Consider the following 21,476-nt stretch of genomic DNA (forward strand, 5'->3'; position numbering starts at 1 on the left):
TCACGCTGTTTTGGCCACCACAGCTACACTTGTATTTTATTTTATTTTATTTAAGTGTACAAGCTAAATTAGAGCTAGTGTGAAAACATATACTCTACCTGGAAATTTTACCTCAGATATAGAGGTATCCTATATTATGCCTTCTCAGATGATGTACTAGAACAAGAGGATAAAAATGGTTGTGAGCATTGGTGTTTCATAAAAGGCAATGCACTTCATGTACAGAACAAAATAATTTGTTCAAGTCATAAGGCTAGATAAAGTAGCCTATATTTTCATTCACAGGTATCTTCCAATCCTACTGGGAACAAGGAACCTATAGTACTATTAGAACACTACTCAGTGTTTTATTTGGGGCTCTTTTATTATCCTGGAAAAGAATGTGAAAATATTTTAAGAAATCAGCTTAAATGGTAAGTGTTTTCTCTGGCTCTGGACCAAGCCAAACTGTGCATGGAGAGGGCAGTTAATTTACAGCATTGAGAACTAATGTCAGTCTACAGAAACTGAATGTGCTTTGTTTGCTTTATGAAAGAAAAAGACAGAAAATAGGTTTTTATTCAGCTAGCTATTGTAATAGTACATCAGGACTGATGTAGGAAGTACAGAAACTGATAGTCTTATTTTCCAGCAAATGTTTTCTCAAGATAAATGTTAGGTTTCTTAACTTTTTTTCCCCAGTATTGTGATGAAATTTAGTGGCCATGTGCTGGTGATGTTCTGATTATATCTCCTTTACAAGGCATAGGGAAGCAGATATATGGATAAGCATGAATAAAATCTGGGCCTTGTTTGCTGAAATTACTGGTGTTTTAAATAAAAAACACTATGCCTATAAATAATCACGTCTACTGGATGGATGAGCTAGGGAGTTCGTATTTTGGAGTTGTTGGAATTCTGTTGATATAAATTAGGAAGCTTTAAATCAATTGTTTACATATAAACCCATATTTGGTGAGCATCTGAATCCCCTAATTTGGTCTTCACCAATTTCTTGGATGACTTTACTTGATAAACTTAACACAATGAAATCTCATTCTGTAACTATAGATCTAAGTCCTGACTCTAAGCTCATGATGGTGTAAGTCAGAGGGAGTAACTGCTTTGAATTTTATGAAATGCAATTACACAAGCATAATGCTAGTTAAAATCAGCACCCTAATCTAATACATGGTTATATCCTTTCAGTAGAATATATATTACCACTCTTTCCTTACATGTTGTATTTTTGTGGGCTAGACTTCACTGCCTTTCTTCAGTGTCTAAAAAACCCGCACTCCCATAGAAAGTAGCTGGAGACCCAGAGATCAGTTTGTAAGGTATTTCAGCAAGGATTGCCCAGTGTCAACCTCCTTACATTCAAGTTTCAAAAGAAACTACAGAAATAATTTAATTAAATAACTTTATAAAATCTTATGAAGAAACAAATAATCATTTAATTCTTACAATGTAACAAAGCTGTTTTATAACCCACAGATATTGCCCACTGTGACGGGGTGAGGCAACCCCGCCACTACACACAACAAGAGGGACAGGACACCGGAGAGGCGTGTGCCAGCACTGCATGGGCAGCAGCGATGCAGGCGCCAACAAGCGCTTACGGGGAGGGGGCCAACCCACGCAGCGCAGGGACTTGGCAGATGGAGACTGGGAGAGCATCCGGACACCACACCCCACCGGTCACAGCATGTGATGTCACCGGTGAGACAGGAGGGGGCGGAGCGGAGGGGCCGGCGGGACGATCAGGGTGTCTGATGGCACCCGCGAGGCAAAGAGGAGGGGAAGCGGATAAAAGGTGGGAGAAGGACACAGACAGGGGAGGGGCAAAGGCAAAGGAAAGAGTTAAGGGGCAAAAAAGGGGGTGATGGTGCGGGGGGATCCGGCTGAGCGGGGCCGAGAGGGGGCTCCGGTGGCAGGGTTGAACACTGGCCCAGGGCAGGGTCGTGAAGCCAGCGAGCAGGTGAGTTTAGGGGAACCCCCCGCCTGCTATAACAGGGAGCTTGGTTCCCTGTGTTAGGGCCCTGGGCTGGAGTCCGGAAGAGTGGGTGGGCCCGGACCCCCCTCCCTGCCTCAGGGAGGCGAGCTAAGAACTGTAGCCAGAGACAAAACTTTTTGGTGCCTGAGTACCTCATGGCATAGGCACCGAGGGTGGGGCGAGTAACGCGGAGTGACACGGGCGTCTAGACTAATAAAACAGCTGTGTAACACGGGCAAACCAATACAGACTCGTGACACCCACAGTTACAGTAAACCTAAGTAAAGAGCAAACTAAAAGTAAAATTTGAAAAGTTCAGTCCACACAAATACAATAAGAGACTGAGATCCCAAAAGCTTAGATTTAGTTCACCAAAGTCTCAGTCTGTGCCTCTGATCATCAAATTTGCACCATATTTTGAATCTGAACCACCTCTCCACTTGCTTGTAGGGAATCTTCAATTGGAATCCAGGCAGACTCTTCCTCTGCTGTGGATCAGTGCTATACAGGTAGCTAACCGATTAACCAGTCAATTAACTCACAAGTAAACAGATTTAAAGAAATCATCACAGAGGCAGATTTAAACCCTGGACCTCTGTATAGGTGGTGCTATAGCTTGAGCTGTAAAGCCAGCTGGTTCTTGGTTTAGGCTGTAGAGCTCCTTTATTCTTAGCTCTTGCAGGTCTAAGTGCCACTACATGGGACAGTGAACCATATTAGGTGTAGCAGCACCTTAAAGACTAACAAAACATGTAGCTGGTATCATGAGCTTTCATGAACACAATCTACTTCTTCAGATGAATGGAGTATTAAACCTCTGAAGCATACTAGGTGTGTGGGTTACATATTCACTATGTAAAACATCCCTATGTTATACACAGGGCCAGCTTAGAATCTTAGAAAAATACTCAGTTGCATGGAAAGTTATTTCTCAGAAGCTTAGACTATGTGTTTTACAAGCATCTGATAGGTGGCTAAGGAAGATCTTAGCAGCAGTAAAGTAAACCAGACACACAACTTCTGCCTTCTTTCAAGTGTTTATTTCCTATATCATTTGAACATCTGGCAAGGAAATGAATTATCAGCGTTGAAACACAAATACCTTGGCTTAATTCCTCAGCGTGAGTACAGTTTAAATGGCGTAGTTTAAGTGTACCATAATGAATAGCAAACATAACACAAGGAACTCTTTTACAAGAAGAATTTAAGAATGAGGGGGTTTCATGGTCTGTTGTAATAAAATACTAAAGGAGAAAGCAATCTTTTTAACTTGACAGTTTATGTTAATTTAGGAGGAATTCATGGTGCTTATAAATGAGATAGATATAGCCAAATAGTCACTTATTTTTTATTAAATGTCCTGAATCACAGGACTTCATTTCAGGGGTCAAATTGTAGCTGGCTACAAATGAAACTGTATTTTCCAACAGGCGTTCAATCTTAGCTAGGATTAATTAGAAAAGGCTCAAGCTGCAAAAAGATGTCTTCTAATATTCTTTGAATAGTGCTTTCCATGGAATTGTTCTCCAACCACAGATTATTATTAAGTACTGACTTGAAGAGAAAGTGAGTTTTGTTTATTACCAGCAATGTAGGGGCACGTCTACACAGCAGGGCTAAAGCCAAAATTAGCTATGCAACTTGAGTTACGTCAATTGTGTAGCTTAAATCCAAATAGCTTAATATGGCGTTTGACCTGTCTATACAACAGGAAGTCTGAGTTACAGCATTCTTCCTCTGACTTCCTTTACTCGTAAAATAGGGTTACAGGAGTCAGAGTAAGAAGTCCTTCACCTCTACATTATTTCAACATTATGGTGAAATAACTGCTTGCTGTGTAAACGTGGACTATGATATTTCAGAATAATGTCAGTTATTCCAAAATAATGCTGCTGTGTAGACCTTGCCTTACTGACTGAAGGATTAGGTAGTAAGATGGGTATGTCTACACAGCAAAGTTATTTTGAAATAACAGCCGTTATTTCTAAATAACTGTACTAGCGTCTACACAGGCCGCTATTTGCAGAGGGCTTATTTCGAAGTTGGTAAACCTCATTCCATGAGGAACAGCATCAATTTCGAAACTGCTATTTTGAAATAAGCTCTGTGTAGATGCTTATTTAGAAATAGGGGGCCTCAAGCCCTCCCCAGGGTGCCCTGCTGGCTACTCTGGGCACAAACAGGAAAACTCTTCTCCCTCCCCTCCGCCTCAGAGCCCTTAAAGGGGTAGAGTCTGGTTACAGTCTTTTGTGGCTCGCAGCAAGCCACTCTGCTGCTGCCCCTGAGCCAGGCTGCAGCATGAGCTCCCCAGGACCAGTCTGCCAGCTCCCAGGAGCCTGCCAGGGGCTGGAAAAGTTGGGAGCCTTCTTGGTCCAGTGCCAAGATCAGAGACCTCACTGTGGTTTAGTAGGAGGCCTGCAATGTCCACGATCTCCACACGAGATGGAGGAACATGTCCGTCTACTGCTGCATGGCTACCAGCCTGGCCACCAAAGGCCACATCTGAACCCAGGGACAGGTTTGGATGAAAACCAATGAGCTGCAGCAGGCCTATGCCAGGGCCACTGGGGGCAGCTCCCAAACAGGGGCAGACCCAGACACCCTGCCCCTATTTTGATGCCCTGGACCACATTCTGGGGGGTGGGATGGTCCATGCCCCCCAGGTGGTCATCGACCCTGAAGCAGAGGGCCCAGACCAGGGCATGGTGGAGGAGGAGAGCCAGGAGCCTCAGGAGCCCGGAGGGAGCATGCTACGCAGCCAGGGCCCCCAAGCCGTCCCAGCAGACCTGTCGCTGGTGTTATCTGAGGCTGGGGAAGCAACAACATGTGAGTGTCATCACTGTCCCCTTATGCGGGGGCAAGAGGGGAGGAAGACCAGGTACTGCTCACATGGGCTTTGCTGGCCATGGCTCATGCAGCAACCTGTGCATGTGCTGTGCTACCCCTGCGCACATGGCCCCAGCTGGCTGCCACTCGGGGCTGTCATGATCATGAGGGTTAGCCAGCATCCTGGAGACTAAGAGGTTAACTATGTCCCTTACCTAAACTAGGTGGCAGGCAGGCAATAGAAATGTAGGTAGGAATTTCAAACTGGGACAACGGAATTTTGGGGTTTTTCCCTCCTTTGTCTGTGGGGTAGTTTTCTCTCCAGCTATTGAAGGGGACAGGATGAAAATACTCTTCACAGTCTGTAAGTAGGATAAAGTTTAGATAAATCCATTAGGTTTTATTGTTTTATGGTTTAGAAAATGGGCTATAGTGTCTGTGCATTTAAAAATGGGTTTTGCTCTCCTTTGTAACTAAATTCCTAGCCCATGGTAAATTTCTCCTCCATGAGTATATTATTTTGTTACTTTTCCATCCAGTCATATGCTCGCCACAGGAATATTGTGGTGATAATTAAAGTTCTTTCTCTTTCCTTTTTATTAACCTGGTATTGGTTAATTTTTGTGTCCTTGGGGCGAGATTTCCCAAGTAGTCTTTCCCTGGGTGCATTATTAATATTTGTGTGGTGGCAGCGGCATTTTATTCCCAAAATCTAGGTTGTTAAGATTTTTGGGGGAAGTTTCATACCAAGGCCTGGTAGATAAGGTTTTGGGGTACTTTTGCTGGCCCCCACTTATGCATTCATCATGCCAGAGTGGGGAAGGAGCCATCAGAGGGGCCTTGGCCTATTACCCACACGCGTGTATGTATGAAGGCACATGACTTGCTCCTGACCCTGGGGTGGGACACAGCAGGATGCCCTCCCTCCACAAGCCCCCTCTACACAGAGGCATGGGACATCTCCCCCCACTCCTCACAGACCCACACTACAAACAGCACAGGGGCTTGTGTGCACTCCTGGGCCAGCTCCCGCTCCCGGGGATAGCAGGACATCCTGAACACGGCCTCTGTGATAGCACATTGGCTCTGATGGTATGGAGACCTGTTGTCCTTGCCTTACGGAGCGGGGCTGGGCTTCACCCACTATGTTCCCAGGGATAACTGACCACCTCTCTTGTTTCTCCACAGCCGCACCAGCTGCGAGTGCAGAGCACACCACCCTGCCCAGGACATCCTCCCTCACCTGGGGACTCAGCAGGCTGACACATAACCAGGAGTACCAGCAGCAGCACCTAGGGATACTGTGAGCCTGCACCGCACCCTGGACTACTGGGTATACAAAGACCTGCAGCTGTGGTGGGAGAGCAGGCGGAAGCTGCTTGCCCAGGGCCATGCGACGACCTGCAGACCCTGGTGCAGAGATTGCTGCCTCCTGCCACTCCAGCCCCTGCTGCCTCCCCAGCTACTGATCCTCCTCCCATGCCTGGTCCCCCTCCCACTTCTTCCTCTCCCCTTCTCCCCCCCCCACAGGAATGTCAAGCCCTCCCCCCCGCACCCATAAGACCCCAAACCTGAGCTTCTCCTAGCTCTTCCTTCCCTTGCCTCCCTGTTCCAGTTCCCTCCTCCCAGGTTTACCCCTCTCCTCTCCCACTCTCTCACTTCTCGTCGCCCGCCTTCTTCCCCCCCCCCACACACACATTTTCTTCAATAAAGAGAGTTTGTTTTCTGTAACACATGTGCCTTTATTGTACATCAGGAAGGAGAGTTAAGGAGGGGTAAGTGGAAGGATGTTAGGGTGGAATGAAGTACAAGCCCCCAGTGGGGCACACCAGTGAGACTTTAGTCCTCCTCTGGGTGGAAGCTGTCCTGCAGGGCCTTCTGGATATGGACAGTCCCCCGATGGGCCCCCCTGGCTGGCAGTCATGAGGAGCTGCGTGTACAGGCTGGCAAGTGCTTGGCCTCTGCCATCCAGACTGGCAGGAAAACCTCCCCCTTCCTCTCACACAAATCGTGCAGCACAGAGCACGCTGTCACCATGTGCAGAATATTCCGCTTGGAGAGGTCCAGGCAGGTGAGGAGGCATTGAATACGGGCCTTCAGCTAGCCAAAGGCACCCTCCATCAGGATGTGGGCCCTGCTGAGCCTGGCATTAAATGCCTGTCAGGGAGGGTTGAGGTGTCCCATGTAGGACTTCATGAGACAGGGTTGCAGGGGATAGGCCCCATCCCCAACCGGGCACACAGGCATGTCCATGTTCCTGACCCTGATATGGCAGTCAGGGAAGAAAGTCCTGGCATGCAGCCTCGGGAAAATGGAGGCGTTGCAGTACACACATGCATCATGTGTTTTGTCAGACGAGCCCACAATGATGTCCATAAAGTGGCGCTAGTGGTAAGACACAGCCTGCAGGATGATGGAAAAGTATCCCTTGCGGTTGATATAGAGGGATTCCTGGTGTTCTGGGGCATGGATGGGGATACGTGTCCCGTTGACAGCCCCCTACCCCCCCCCCCCCGCAGTTGGGGAAGCCCAGGGCACCAAACCCCTTGATGACCTTGTCGACATCGGCAAGGCAGATGACTCTGTGGAGCAACACTATTGATGGCCTTGACCACCTTCAGAGGGACACAAAACAAAACCGAGAGTCATTGAGGTGCCAGGGTGGCTGAGAGTGCTCCTTCCCCGCCATTGCCCTGTGCCCCCATTCCCCAGGAGCAACCCCCCCCCCCCTGCAATCCTGGCCACCACGGGCAGTCCTTGGTGAGGGCGGGACAGAACAAACCCTCCAATGGAGGGGACTTGCACCACCTCCCCCCCCTTTTCCCAGTAGCTGGAGACTGCCATACCAGTATGAGCACTGCTCCGATGGTGGATCTCTCCAAGCCGAACTGGTTCCCCACGGATCAGTAGTTATCCGGAGTGGAGAGCTTCCAGAAGGCGATGGCCACGTGCTTTTGGAGGGGAATGTTGGGCCTCATGTGCATGTCCTGTTGCTTCAGAGCAGGGGCGAGCCACTCGCAGAGCTCCATGAAGGTGTCCTTCTTCATCCTAAAGTTCTGGGTCCATTGTTGTTCTCCACAGTGCTCCAGAATGATGTGGTCCCACCAGTCACTGTTGGTGTCCAGATGCGGTGGGGCACGCTGGCATCCAGGAGCTGCAGCTCCTCCTCCACATACCCCAGGAGGGTCTGGATGACACCGTGGGGGTTGGGCTGCAGCAGATGCTGCAAAGCAACTTCCAGAAAGTGCTGCCAGGCTTGCAGCAACACATCCAAAAGAAGCACTAGAGTGCCCAGGAGCAGATCCGGCTCCATGGTGCAGAGTGCTGTGGTGTCCTGAGTGAGGGCAACCAGAATATGAAGAGAAAAAAATGCTTTGCTATCCCTCATCAAGGTAGGCAAGCAAGCAGGGAAACCTGAGCACTGGCTGTCCAGGGGGGTCCATTTAAGCACAGGCCTCAGATCGCCTCAGCCAGCAGCCACACAAAATAACTCCTGACCTGATGCCCTGCCGGAATTGGTTTCAGCTGGCCTTAAGAGTGATTCAGCATCCAATCAGTGTGAATGCGCTATTTTGAAATGCATTTTGTGTGTAGACATGTTATTTTGAAATAAGATATTTTGAACTAACGCTGTAGTGTAGATGTACCCAAAGAGACATGCAACTGCATTCCAAACAAATGGAGAGAGAGCGGAATTATGCACCAAAGAATGGTCAGATACCTTCAGCTAAACTCTGTTGTTACTTTGGTAGAAGTTTGAAGTGACTATATGCTAATGCAGTTTTCTAGCTTTACACCAATGTAAACAAGAGCAGAATTAGGCTATGGGGTGGTTTGATTTCTGGGGTGGTAAATAAGGCTATTTCTAGACTGCTGATTTTCGTTTGGAAAAAAGTATGCAAATTGCGAAGAACAATTTGCGTACCTTTTTCTGATTCTCTTTCCGAAGAGACTTTTCTGAAATTTGGCTGTCTACATGAGGCCAAATTTTGGAAAAACCTCCTTTCAGAAAAGCCCTTATTCCTCATAAAATGAGGAATACAGGGCTTCTGAAAGAGCATGTCTGTTCTTCCATAAAAAATGTTGGAAGAGCAGGCATGTTCCCTGGACATAGCCTAAGAGTGGAGACCAGTTCAAAGTATAAAGATGTTCTTCAAAACAAAATGGAAGGTCCATTTACATCACCAGTATGTGCTAAGTGCCCTAGAAGAAGTGTATTCAGCATGCCATTTTATTAATGCTTGTAAAGCACTTAGATATCCTTCAGAGGGAGGAACAAGGGAAGTGGTGTATTATAAACAGTTTTCTAAATGTTATCTTTAGATACTACCTGTCAGTTCTGCTGGGTTCTTAAATGTTCAATATTTACTATTTTAATATTATTACTTTACAACGCATAGGGAGCAGTTATCAGTATTCTCTGAATATTTCAATTCTAGCCCTTCCTCACCTGAATTACTCTACATAAACCAAACCAACCAACAAATTAAAAAAAACAACTGTAAGCCATTCCTCTCAAACCTTGACTTCTAAAAGCAGCAGTGGGAGAACACGAGGTTTACAGTTATATAAATCATCTTGGTAATGAAAAGGGAAATATTTTTTCAAAGGGAAGGTACCTCAGAATGTGATTTTTATCTTGAAAGGCTCAATTCTTCTCAGGATTCAAATTTTTCCAAATGAAGGAAAATTGCCCTGAGGATTTTAAAATCCTGTAGTTTAATCCTGTTTTTCAATGTCAAGTACAGGCAGTCCCCGGGTTACGTACAAGATAGGGACTGTAGGTTTGTTCTTAAGTTGAATTTGTATGTAAGTCAGAACTGGTACATATTGTAGGGGAAACTCTAGCCAAACATTTCTCCAGAGCTCAGTTTTATTCTCCCACACCTCACTTCCCTCAGTCCTTTATTCTCAAGCTGAGGTGTCTGCTGAGAACAGCCGCTCCACGTCTCTCTGGTCTGCTGGGGGAGGCGCTAGCTTCGCGTCTCCCTGGTCTGCTGGGGGGAAGCAGCTAGTGCAGGGTTGCCTCACCCCGTTTGTAAGTAGGAATCCGATGTAAGTCGGATCCATGTAACCCGGGGACTGCCTGTATGTAATACTGTATGATTTGCAATATTACACATGGGCATAGGCCATGGTTATCTAAGAACAGGTCCCATGTGTGAGATTATATCCTCAACATATAGGTAATCTAAAAAAATGTTTAGGCCTTCAGAGGGGCAAGTTTCAGTGTAGATGCCACTTGCAGTGCATCCCAGAGCCATTTTTGATGGTGAAATTGCTTAGTTAATCCTCTGGCTAGCTCTAAATGAAAGATTAAGCTATTTTCTTTTGGACACCTGTTGCCATGGATTCAGATTTTGATTTTTTTTCCTTTCCGTTTTACCCACTTACCAAAATGATATGTGTCGTTAGATATTTAATGCTTGCTAAACTAAGCCAAAATATCCCTAGTCATCCAAATCATTTTTTACCATGAAATTGTCGTAATTGTTTTATAAACCTTCCCTTTCCTTCGCCTTGCTCCCCAGTTCTCTGCTCACTGGTGAGCATCCTTTGATAACAACTGTTCTTACTGATATTGCTGAGCTTTGGGGTTAAACTTGGATCTCCAGAATTTTCCTTCTAACTTTCAACTTTCTGTTCAGCCATAGTTATTTCCTGCTCTGCAGAGATAGAGCCGCTTATTTTTAAAAAAAGTTATATTATGCCATACTAAAATAAACGTTTCCTATCAGAATCCTTTTTATTAATCACATTTCACTTTGAATTGCATTTAAAACTAAGTGCCGCAGTAATTTCCTGTGCAATAACAAGAATTTACAACCTCTTTTTTCATTCAATAAAATTTCATCATGTACAGTAGAAGTACAATCTAACCAATTAAAGTCTAGGCCATATTTTTTGCAACTTTATTATTGGTGCTCTCTTTGTGTAGAGAAGACATAATGGCTTTAATTACCATCCCTGTTTACTAAAAAAACCAGTAACATGAGATACTTACAAAGAAAAGCTTGTGTAGTTAAAGGTTTTAGTTCAGTGGCTGGGAAAATGACACTTCACCGACAGGTATGGCACTTCAAAGGAGTTACCAGTCTGTTTCTACAGTTGCTAAGCTGTCACACCTGTCAACTGTCCTATGCTGTGCTGTATTTTGTAACCAAGAAGAGATTCCATCCCATAAGAATTTATTCCTGATTTTACTCTGGCCCCAGTGCATGATGCATTGGGAATTAGAGTATGAGAGTACTTTTGCAGATGTACATATGATAGATGCTTTTTTTCAATTTACCTTGACTTTGAGTCTTAGGGTCAAGAACGGGTCCTTGCTTCATGATCTTTGCAGCAGAAAAGGACGTAGAGGGAATGGATAGAGAAAATAATGTGCGGAAGTTCATGCTTCTTGGATGCAGGGCTGGACTAATTCTCCTGTGACCTTGGGGCTATTACATTTTGTGAGGGCCCTGCATGCAAGTCTTTTTCCTAATTTAAAACAAAAAAAAAATCACAACAAGGCTATTAGCACTACACTAAACTTGCCTTTTCATTAACATAAGGCCATTCTGTGGTTACATTTCAGTTTCAAAGCATGTAGAATATTGCTAATTTAATTCAAAATAGCCCACTTCTTGCCATAGAACAGTTGTTTCATTATTTTTTTTCTCAGAGAGAGCTTGGTAGCAGGAAAGGGCTCCAGGCTGGGACAGAGTGTTGAGGTGCAGGAGAGTGTGAAGACTGTGAATGCTGTGAGGGAGTTTAGTGCAGGAAGGGATTCTGACCTGAGGCAGGGAGGTGGACTGCAGGAGAGGTTGTAAGGCGTAGACTTCAGCCAGTAGGAACTTACCATAGGTGGCTCCCAGATCACTGTGCAGCAGGGCTCAGGCAGTCTGCCTGTCTGACATTGGCCCATGCTGCTTCTGGAAGTGGCCAGCTGCTGGCTTGTTTCTGTGCACCCCTGGGAGAAGAGAGACAGCATGTCTCTGGCTAAATCTAGACTGCATCCCTCTGTCGCCAGAGGGATGCAAATCAAGAACGTCGAAATTGCTAATGAAGCAGGGATTTAAATATCCCGTGCATCATTAGCATAAACATGGCCACTGCTTTTTTTTGACATGGAGCTTTTTCGAAAAAAAAAACCCTGGCACTCTAGATGTGGATCTGTCTAAAATAAACCATGTTTTGACAGATCCTGTATTCCTCAAAAAATGATGTTTACAGGATCTGTTGAAAAAGGCTTTATTTTCAACAGATCCGCATCTAGACTGCCTTTTTTTAAAAAGCTCCATGTTGAAAAAAAACGGTGGCCATGTTTAGGCTAAAGAAGCACAGGATATTTAAATCCCTGCTTCATTAGCAATTTTGATGTGCCTAATCTACATCTCTCTGTCGACAGAGGTGTAGTCTAGACACAGCATCTGTGGGCTGTGTCTGTATACTTTCTGGCCAAGGGGAGCTGCAGGGATGGTGCTGTGGATGGGGGATATGCACAGAACTGCCTCCCTGCAGCCACAAGAGGTTTCACAGATGTGCCAGCAGCCAGCTGCTTCTGGGATGAGTGTAGTGCCACGGCATGCTGGCTGCCTGCCTGAGTCCTGTGGCACTGGACCTTTAGTGGCTTAGGGATCACAGTTGACTGGCAGAGGCTCCAGAATCAACCAGTCGATAGTGATCAATGGGTTGGTGACCTCTGATGTATTACAATTATGGATTTCTTTTTGCTGGACCAACTTTTAGTTCAGGACCCTGTGTGCAGCCCTGCAAGCTCCTGCCTTCATCAATCCCTGCATGGAAGGCACCAAATATGGGGCATACTAAGGAAAAGGCAGCTGGAAGGTACTCTGCAAAGAACAGTAGAACATGTCCTGTACCTATTGAATGGATACTTTGGCATTGAATTAACTAACTTCTGCAGAATGGATTCACAGTTGCTTGACACCTTGGGTGGGAAGATTCTTTTCTCCTTAGCTATGCCTCTATTCAGCACTCAGGCTAGACATTAGGACATTTGGATTTTAGTACATTAATTCAAGCTGTGCCCAGAAGCCTGGAACCACCTTTGAGGTGGTTGGACGGCAGGAAATTTTGAAATAAAATTAACCCCTTTTTTCTGTAATACAAAGCATTCATTTTCCATAAATCCTGCTGTTTGAAACGTCCCACAATGATGTGTCTTGCCTCTTTGTGTCAGAATGTTCAGTTTCCTAAAGCTGAATAAATGGCTAGTGGAAATTTCTCACCTCTCTGCATGTGTTTCACATAAAGATCTAGCTGAATGGCATAAGGTATTTTGTGCCCTTGCAAAACTGCTTTTAATAACAAGACTAACAATGCCAAAGTAAGAGCCCACAAACATGTGAAAAGTGCTAAAACCAGCAAGCCATATTCTCCAACCCATCATGCTGGTGTTAAGTTGTTATAATTCAGTTGACTTCAGTGCATTTACTAGTGATTTAGGATTGACTAGATTGTTGCTAACTGTAAAGCACCTAGGCATGCGGGGAGGGACAAAGGAATCTCCTTGTGCTGCCTATATAAGGGATAGCCAAAATTAAGAATGTTCTCAGGGAATAATACCCATGAATTTTCCTGGCTGGAGTAGTATCATGCACTAGAAAGGGATGAGGAGTTAGCAAAGCCATGTGTCCAATCTCCCTCCCCCCTATGCATTTGACTGGCTACATGGTGAGGTGGGGATGAGTCCTACCCATTAAAAGAGTATAACAATTTATTTTCATACACCCAACTAAGTTGCTGTGGGAGGCACAAAGCCTTCTTGAAGTGCTGAGAGATGATATTCTGGGGGAACATGGATTCTACATCCTACCATGGTCTGTACTTAAGATGCACATTCTAGCTCATCATTTAAATGAGAATCAGATCTAAAAATACCTGCAAACATTTAACTGCAGTTTGTGTAAGAAATAATGCTTCTTACGGTGACTGTTTCCTTCAAATTTTCACGCATGGCAAGTGAAATCTAAGCCCTCAAAGTTGTATACATAGATAGTTACTGCATTTTGTCCTGAAATTCAATAGAATATGAAATTAGCTGAGTTGTCCCTTTCTATTAAACACACAAAATTTTATTCTAGTTTTGAAGAGAGATAAATTTAAGTTAACTTATTCACAACAGCAGGTTTTGATGCTCAGTTTTTTGTTTGATGTAGCAACACAGATTTGTCAACTAGCACAGCTTGGAGAATAATGTTTGAGAGCTACCTACTGCTTCAAAGCCAGCAGAGGGAGCACAAAACATTATTTGTTTGTAGTTTATTGTCTTTTAATTTCTCAATGAAGGTGTTCAAAATCAATAACCCACAAACAAACCTAGAGAACCTCAAATAATCTTAGAATTCCCCAAAGTATAGATAGTTGTCATTTCATACCTGTTTTGTGGATAACATCTCTAATCAAAAATACACACAATTTTTTTGCTGCTGGTGGTTTTCTTCAGAAGCTTTGTCTAGTGAAATTGTTATCAGGCTGAGTTTTTATTAAACTTTTCCGTAGCATATTAGATTGTGTATCTCTTGCTCATCATGTACCTGCCTATGATACATTAATGAGGGTCACATAAAATTGTCTGTATCAAAATACAACAAGTTACCTTGGTTATTGAATTTTTTGAGGTAAATCAGCAACATAATCTTGTCAATTCAATTTTGATATTGGTTTGTTTGTATTTGTCTGTTTTGGACCTCAGTGAAATTTCCCCTTCCAGCTTTACTGCCTTAGGCCATTATTCTGGAACACATCTCAGGCCAGGTCTACACTACCAGAGAAAGTCAACTTAACATATGCAATTCTAGCTACAATAATAGTGCAGGTGGTGTCCTTGTTGTGGGAGGTTGATGGGAAAAACTCTCCCATGGACTTTCCTTACTCCTCCTGACCCCATGAAGTATCAGGCTCAACAAGGATGCCATCAGCAGTTGATTTAGTAAGTCCTTACTAGACCTGCTAAATCAAACCCTGGAAGATTGATCTCAGGAGCATGAGTCCTGACATAAAAGTAGAAAGCTCTCAGACTATTAAACATGTCAGAGATAATGAAAAGGGTAAACTCACATTTTTGTATGACTTCATATTTGGTTCTGTTGCTGCTTCTTTTGCTTTCCTAAAATCTCCTAGGTTTCATTTCTGTTCTTGAGGGAAACTGTCTACACAGCCTCCCATGAATGAATTGCTTTCATAAGGCTTCATAATAGTGGGATTAAATGAATGGAGTACTGCTGAACTGCAGAACACTGTGTTACAGGCTGACTCAAGCTTCCTAGGCTGTGTAAGAATTAGCATTCTTGTCTGACTATTACATGTTCTGTAGCTCTTGCCCCATCACACTCTGCCCCTGTAGCTATTCTCCCAATATAATACAGTAGTCACACAAAACACATTCTTACACTGTAAGGATTAAAGAGAGTCTCTTAACCTAACAAAAGCAGAGAACTTCACAGCCAAGGCTGTCATTTTAACCCTTGCACCTAGGCATTGTCATTGAGTGGGAATAGTGAGCTATCTTACATACAATTCCAAAGCTGAAGCCTACTTGCTTTACAGGTGACATCAGTGAACTACTTGCATGACTGAGGCAAGGAGGGTTTGGTTCTTGATGCATAATATCCTGCTTTGCTACTGAGGGCTGCAGAATGGATTACAGGTGGTTAGAATTCCAGTATGTTGAGAACCATCTATGTGTGCATGCTTTCAGGGCTAGTTGTCTTCACAGCAATTAAGGAGAATGATTACAGTGTAAAAGAATGCCTGTCTTGAAAGGGGCCACAAATGAAAAAAAAAAAAAGGTGCAGAACCACTGGGTTAGTCACTTTCAGGTCCCATTTTCAAAGCTTTTTAGGCACTTTACTCACTCTTCATTTCTTGCAGCAAACAGACATGTGCTTTATTCACAGCATGCTATGTAAGTGTTTGCTCCCCCTGGATTATACATTATCCAATATGCAAAGTAGAATAGCTGTATAAGGGTAAAAAGTAAACTGTGGCAAGAAAACTGATGGCCGTACTCTGTGCTGTGCTGAGCATTCAGTTATCAGCTACAACTCCCTCTGAAATCAAAGGGAACTGCAGATATTCAGTGAGGTGCTCAGTATCTCTCAGGGAAAATTTTTGCCTCTGTATTCCTTACCAAAGAGGAGTTTGCACCTGTATCAACCTCACTGTCTGCAGTGAGCAATTTAGGGTTTGCTTTTCCCCACAACCTTTTATGCCATCTGTTACTATGTGCTCTTTGCGATAGTCAAAGCTTTGTAGAGTAATTTGGGGCAGTCCTGTTTTCAAAGAGGGTTGAAGGCACAACAGTAAAGTTAAAGCAGTGATACTCTTCAATGCTTTCTCCAATTATATTTCTACAATATTTTCAGGGAGTGTGTCCTGAAAAACAGTTCTTCCATGACTCTCCACACAGGTGTGACAAATATTTCCAAAATAGCAGCACTGCAGGCAAATGATATTGTTGCAAAAATCACATAGACGTGGCCTATAATTATATGGTGGGGCGGTTGACTAGATGTACTGCAAGCTTCTACTCTCAGCTCTACTGTATGTGACCTTGTACAACTAGTAACTGGACCTTGTACAACTAGTAACTAGTAACTAGTAATTGGAGAAAGCACCAAATGAAATTAATGGGTAGCAGGTTTAAAACTAATAAAAGGAAGTTCTTCTTCACACCGTGTGTAGTCAACCTGTGGAACTCCTTGCCAGAGGAGGCGGTGAAGGCTAGGACTATAATAGAGTTTAAAGAGAAGCTGGATAAATTCATGGAGGTTAGGTCCATAAAAGGCTATTAGCCAGGGGATAAAATGGTGTCCTTGGCCTCTGTTTGTCAGAGGCTGGAGAGGGATGGCAGGAGACAAAATGCTTGATCATTGTCTTCGGTCAACCCTCTCTGGGGTACCTGGTGCTGGCCACTGTCAATAGACAGGATACTGGGCTAGATGGACCTTTGGTCTGACCCAGTACGGCCGTTCTTATGTTCTTATGTTCTTAGTGTAGGGAGATGGCCTTGCTTAATTACAGATGTGAATTGCACAGAATTATTACACTAGTCATAGAAAAAGACAAAACACTAGTCATAGGAAAAGACAGGGTTATGGTCTCCTGTCTCACAACTCAGTGCATCTTCATTATGCCATAGAACATTATCACAGTGGGGAAAGGAGAAGCAGGGGAGGATGATTGAGGATCAGTTCTGTTAATGTCCTAAGTGTCCAATGGAGTCCAGAAGCTTGTGCCAGCACAGTAGAAACAATAGACATTCAGAAACCGAGCAAGTGTATTTTCATTGGGGCTGTGAAAGATCTCTCACCAATTTAGGGGATCATCCTCATGCTAAATATTAATTAGCTTCTCCAAATCAGGAATGTGCAAGAACAGAACAACAAAAACAGCAAGGTTAGAAAAATGCTCACTTTGGCAAAAATACTTGTTTTTCCTCCACTAATGGAAATTCCTGGGTTGTTTTTATTCATATTGTCCATCCAGCTTGAGGTAATCACCAAGCATGGAAAATGCAGGCCTGAATGGGTAAAGTTTTTGAAAATTATAAGCAATTGAAAAAAAAAGGCTAGAGTGGGAAAGGCAACCTTCATTCTAAGCCTCACCACTAGTTCTATGTATAATAGGTACAGACAGACTCAGTACAGGAAAATGAAGGCATTGATGCTCAAAGATATTTAGGTCCGTGTGAGTAGCTCATAGCTGACTTACCAATTTGTGCAATTTGTAAACATTCCCATGTGGGCCAAACTGAGGAGATACTTGATTAAGCCATAGGTGATTAACCAATTTCAAGGTGATTCACTTTGTTAGCTGAGGACAATTAAAAGAGACATGAGAAAGCTAGAGGGTGAGCCAGCAAACGGGTAAAGATCAGGATAGCAGGGAGGTAATAGCTCTCCTTCCTCTCACATGGTGCCCCTGGAAAAGGTAAAAGCCTTGTGTCAGGGGGAGCAAACACTTATATAGCAGAAGCAAAATGCAGGACAATGTAGCACTTTAAAGACTAACAAGATGGTTTATTAGATGATGAGCTTTTGTGGGCCAGACCCACTTCCTCAGATCAAATAGTGGAAGAAAATTGGCATGACCATATATACCAAAGGATACAATTAAAAAAATGAACACATATGAAAAGGACAAATCACATTTCAGAACAGGAGGGGGATGCAGGCGGGGGAGGGGGGGGAGGAAGGAAGGTAAGTGTCTGTGAATTGATGATATTAGAGGTGGGGAGAGTGGGATGTCTGTGAGCTAATGGTATTAGAGGTGATAATTGAGGAAGCTATCTTGGTAATGGGTAAGATAGTTTGAGTATTTGTAAGATAATTGGGGAAGCTTTCTTGGTAATGGGTAAGATAGTTTGAGTGTCGAATTTTAAAATGAATGACAGTTCAGAGGATTCCCTTTCAAGTGCAGATGTAAAAGGTCTTTGTAGCAGAATGCAGGTGGTTAAGTCATTGAGAGAGTGTCCTTTCTGGTTAAAATGGCAAGAAACTGTTTTTTCTTTGTGATCTTGTCTGATATCTGTTTTGTGGGCATTAATCCTTTGGCGAAGTGTCTGAGATGTTTTTCCAATGTACATAGCAGACGGACACTTTCGGCACATGATAGCATAGATTATATTTCTGGATGTGCAGGAATATGTGTTCTTGATCTTATAACTCACTTGGTTAGGTCCAATAATGGTATCAGCAGAATGAATATGTGGACAAAGCTGGCAACGGGGTTTGTTGCAAAGGAAGGTAATGGGTTGGTATTAGTGTGGTATGTCCTGAGCATGCTGTAAATAAAGCACATGTCTGTTTGCTGCAAGGAATGTAGGGTGAGTAAAGTGCCTAAAAATCTTTGAAAATGAGACCTGAAAGTGGCTAACCCAGTGATTCTGAACCCCCTTTTTTTTTCACTTGTGGACCCTTAAAAATGGAAATGGAAATGGAAATGGAATTACAGATCGATTTGGAAATCTGAGGTTGAGAAGTGCTGGACCAGATGAGATGACAAGTCTGTCATTCCATGAGGAGTACAGCTAGTTCGGATTAGGAAGCCTAATCTGAACTAGCTACTCCGTGCCACGTGTAGCCGCGCGGCACGGGGTTCGAACTGCCGGCATTTAAAAATGGTGCCGGCCGGCTTCATGCAAATGAAGCCCGGGAAATTCAAATCCCGGGCTTCATTTGCAAGTGCAGTATGCCTACATTACCCTCGTAGTTTGAATTAGGAGGGTATTGTAGACATACCTTTAGAGACTAACAAAAATATACAGGCTAGGTCTACACTACAAAGAAAAGTCAGAAAAAGATGCACAAATTGTGAACTGCAATTTGCGTATCTTTTTCCGCTTTTCTTTCGAAAGAGGCTTTTCCAAAATTTGGCCCATCTACACAGGGCCATATTTCAGAAAAAGCTCCTCTTTTAACACATCTCTTTTTCCTCATATAATGAGGATGATGGACGGCAAAAGAATGTGCCCACTTTTTCGGAAATTGTTCCAAAAAACCGGACGTGTTCCTTGGACGCGGCATAGCTTTGTTGGGATACCAGAGGTAGCTTGGAAAAGCTCTGCAGTCTGGACATAGCCATATAGTATTATGAGCATTTGAAGGTAAAACCGTCTTCTTCAGATAAGCTTAATACTAAAAGATGAAATAAAAGAACTGTCCTATTTTAATTCTTGGCTAGGAAGGTAATGGGAATGGGGGGAAACTATGTAACATTCACATTTGGGATGGGACAGAAGCTTATTTTCAGTCCTGAGGGAGATTCCAAATTCACTGAGAAGAAACAATGTAAGAGAATACTTTTAACAGGTACAGGCTTAGATAGCACAAAGCTAGTTAAAATACAGGTCAGGCTGAACAAATCTAAGTAATTTCTTCAAGGAACTGACAAAGACAGATGACTAGAATGAAGCAGTAGACATGATCTGCTTGGACTTCAAGAAGCCATTTGCTACAGTTCAACATCAAAAACAGTGTATAAGTTTAGTAAGGATGATACTGCTGGCAAAATTTTCAATGGGATCAGTAATAGAGACGGAGGAGGAGTTGTTGCATGCTAAAAGCTAATTCAAACTGGGTTCTGAACATCTTGGAAGTGGCCCTTTTATTAATGGGTAAATAGTATGTATTTTCCTTACTCAGCTCTGACAGTTTAATATACTGCAAGTGTTTATTCCATCAGAGAAGGTTGATCCTGAAATAAGAAAGATGAGCTTGCCCTTAACTGACCTTTAATAAAGAATAACAACATACATCAAGGAAAATAATGTGAAAGCTAAGTTTGTCTCTATATTAGAGCAACTAAAGTCTGCTTTACACTTACAATTTTTACCCTTTTAGCTATTATGGGCAGTGGAATGAAGTTCATTTTGCTGATGTACGTGTACCAGTAAAAACCCCAACTGTGGGCACAGTTCTTTTGTTATAAAAATGCTGTGCCAGTATAATTATAGTTTTTTTTCCCTTAAAGGAAGACTAATACTAGTATAAATTCACTTATATCACTATAACCATGTCCACAGTAGATCAAGTTGTACTCCTTTAACTGTAATGATGCAGTTCATATGGTACAACTCTTAAATATAGACAAACCCCCACTCTAGTATATTTTTTCCATTCAGGAAAAAGTTAAGGATAGATGATCAGAACTGACTAGAACTTCCTGGCCTTTGTTGATTTCATCCTGCCTATCAATCTTATTTACTCCCTTTTTATATATTTAATTATTACAGGCAGTCCCCGGGTTACATACAAGATAGGGACTGTAGGTTCGTTCTTAAGTTGAATCTGTATGTAAGTCGGAACTGGCGTCAGCCGCTGCTGAAACTGATCAGTTTCAACCGCGGCTGAATCTGGATGCCAGTTCTGACTTACATACAGATTCAACTTAAGAAACCCAGGCGTCCCCAAGTCAGCTGCTGCTGAAACTGATCAGTGGCTGATTCCAGGAAGCCTGGGGCAGAGCAACTCTGCCTCGGGCTTCCTGTAGTCAGCCGCTGGTCAGTTTCAGCAGCGGCTGACTTGGGGATGCCTGGGGCAGAGCAGCTGGGGTGCTGCTGGGTTGCTCCAGTAGCGCGGCTCCTCGGCGCTACTGGAGCAACCCAGCAACACCCCAGCTGCTCTGCCTCAGGCGTCCTGATTCAGCCGCTGCTGAAACTGACCAGCAGTGGCTGAATCAGGACGCCTGAGGCAGAGCAGCTGGGGTGCTGCCGGGTTGGTCCGGAGCAGCGCTGCGGGACCAACCCGGCAGCCCCAAGCTGCTCTACCCCAGGGGTAGGCAAGAAAAGCCTGGTCTGCTGGGGGGAGGCACTATCTGCACCCCCCCCCCCAGCAGACCAGGGAGATGGGGGTGGCGGAACGCCCAAGTCCTCCACGGCTTTGCTCCGTCTTCCTGGTCTGCTGACCTGGGAGACGCGGAGCAAAGCCGCAGGGCACGCGGGCAACGGGACATCTCCCTGGTCTGCTGGTCGGGAGACGGGGAGCAAAGCCATGGAGCACACCCGCAGGGGGACAGCTCAAGCGCGCCCAGGCTGTCTCGCTGCGGGCGTGCTCCAAGGCTTTGCTCCCCATCTCCCTGCAGACCAGGGAGACGGGGAGCAGCTTTTCTCGCCCCGGAGGACGGGGGCAGTGGACCGCGGCCCATCTGGGCGTCCCGCCGCTCC

The 21,476-nt window shown here is 44.2% G+C and overlaps 1 long non-coding RNA gene across 1 annotated transcript; it reads left to right on the forward strand.

Moving 5' to 3' along the window:
- The first annotated feature begins 283 nt into the window (after positions 1 to 283).
- On the forward strand, positions 284 to 6,463 carry LOC112543693 (uncharacterized). The gene is made up of 3 exons (XR_012901185.1): positions 284 to 413; positions 1,477 to 1,701; positions 5,990 to 6,463. It is a non-coding gene; the product is annotated as an uncharacterized LOC112543693 (long non-coding RNA).
- Positions 6,464 to 21,476: the final 15,013 nt, after the last annotated feature.

The sequence above is a fragment of the Pelodiscus sinensis genome, chromosome 1, assembly GCF_049634645.1.
Source record: "Pelodiscus sinensis isolate JC-2024 chromosome 1, ASM4963464v1, whole genome shotgun sequence".
Classification (NCBI taxonomy): Eukaryota; Metazoa; Chordata; order Testudines; family Trionychidae; genus Pelodiscus; species Pelodiscus sinensis.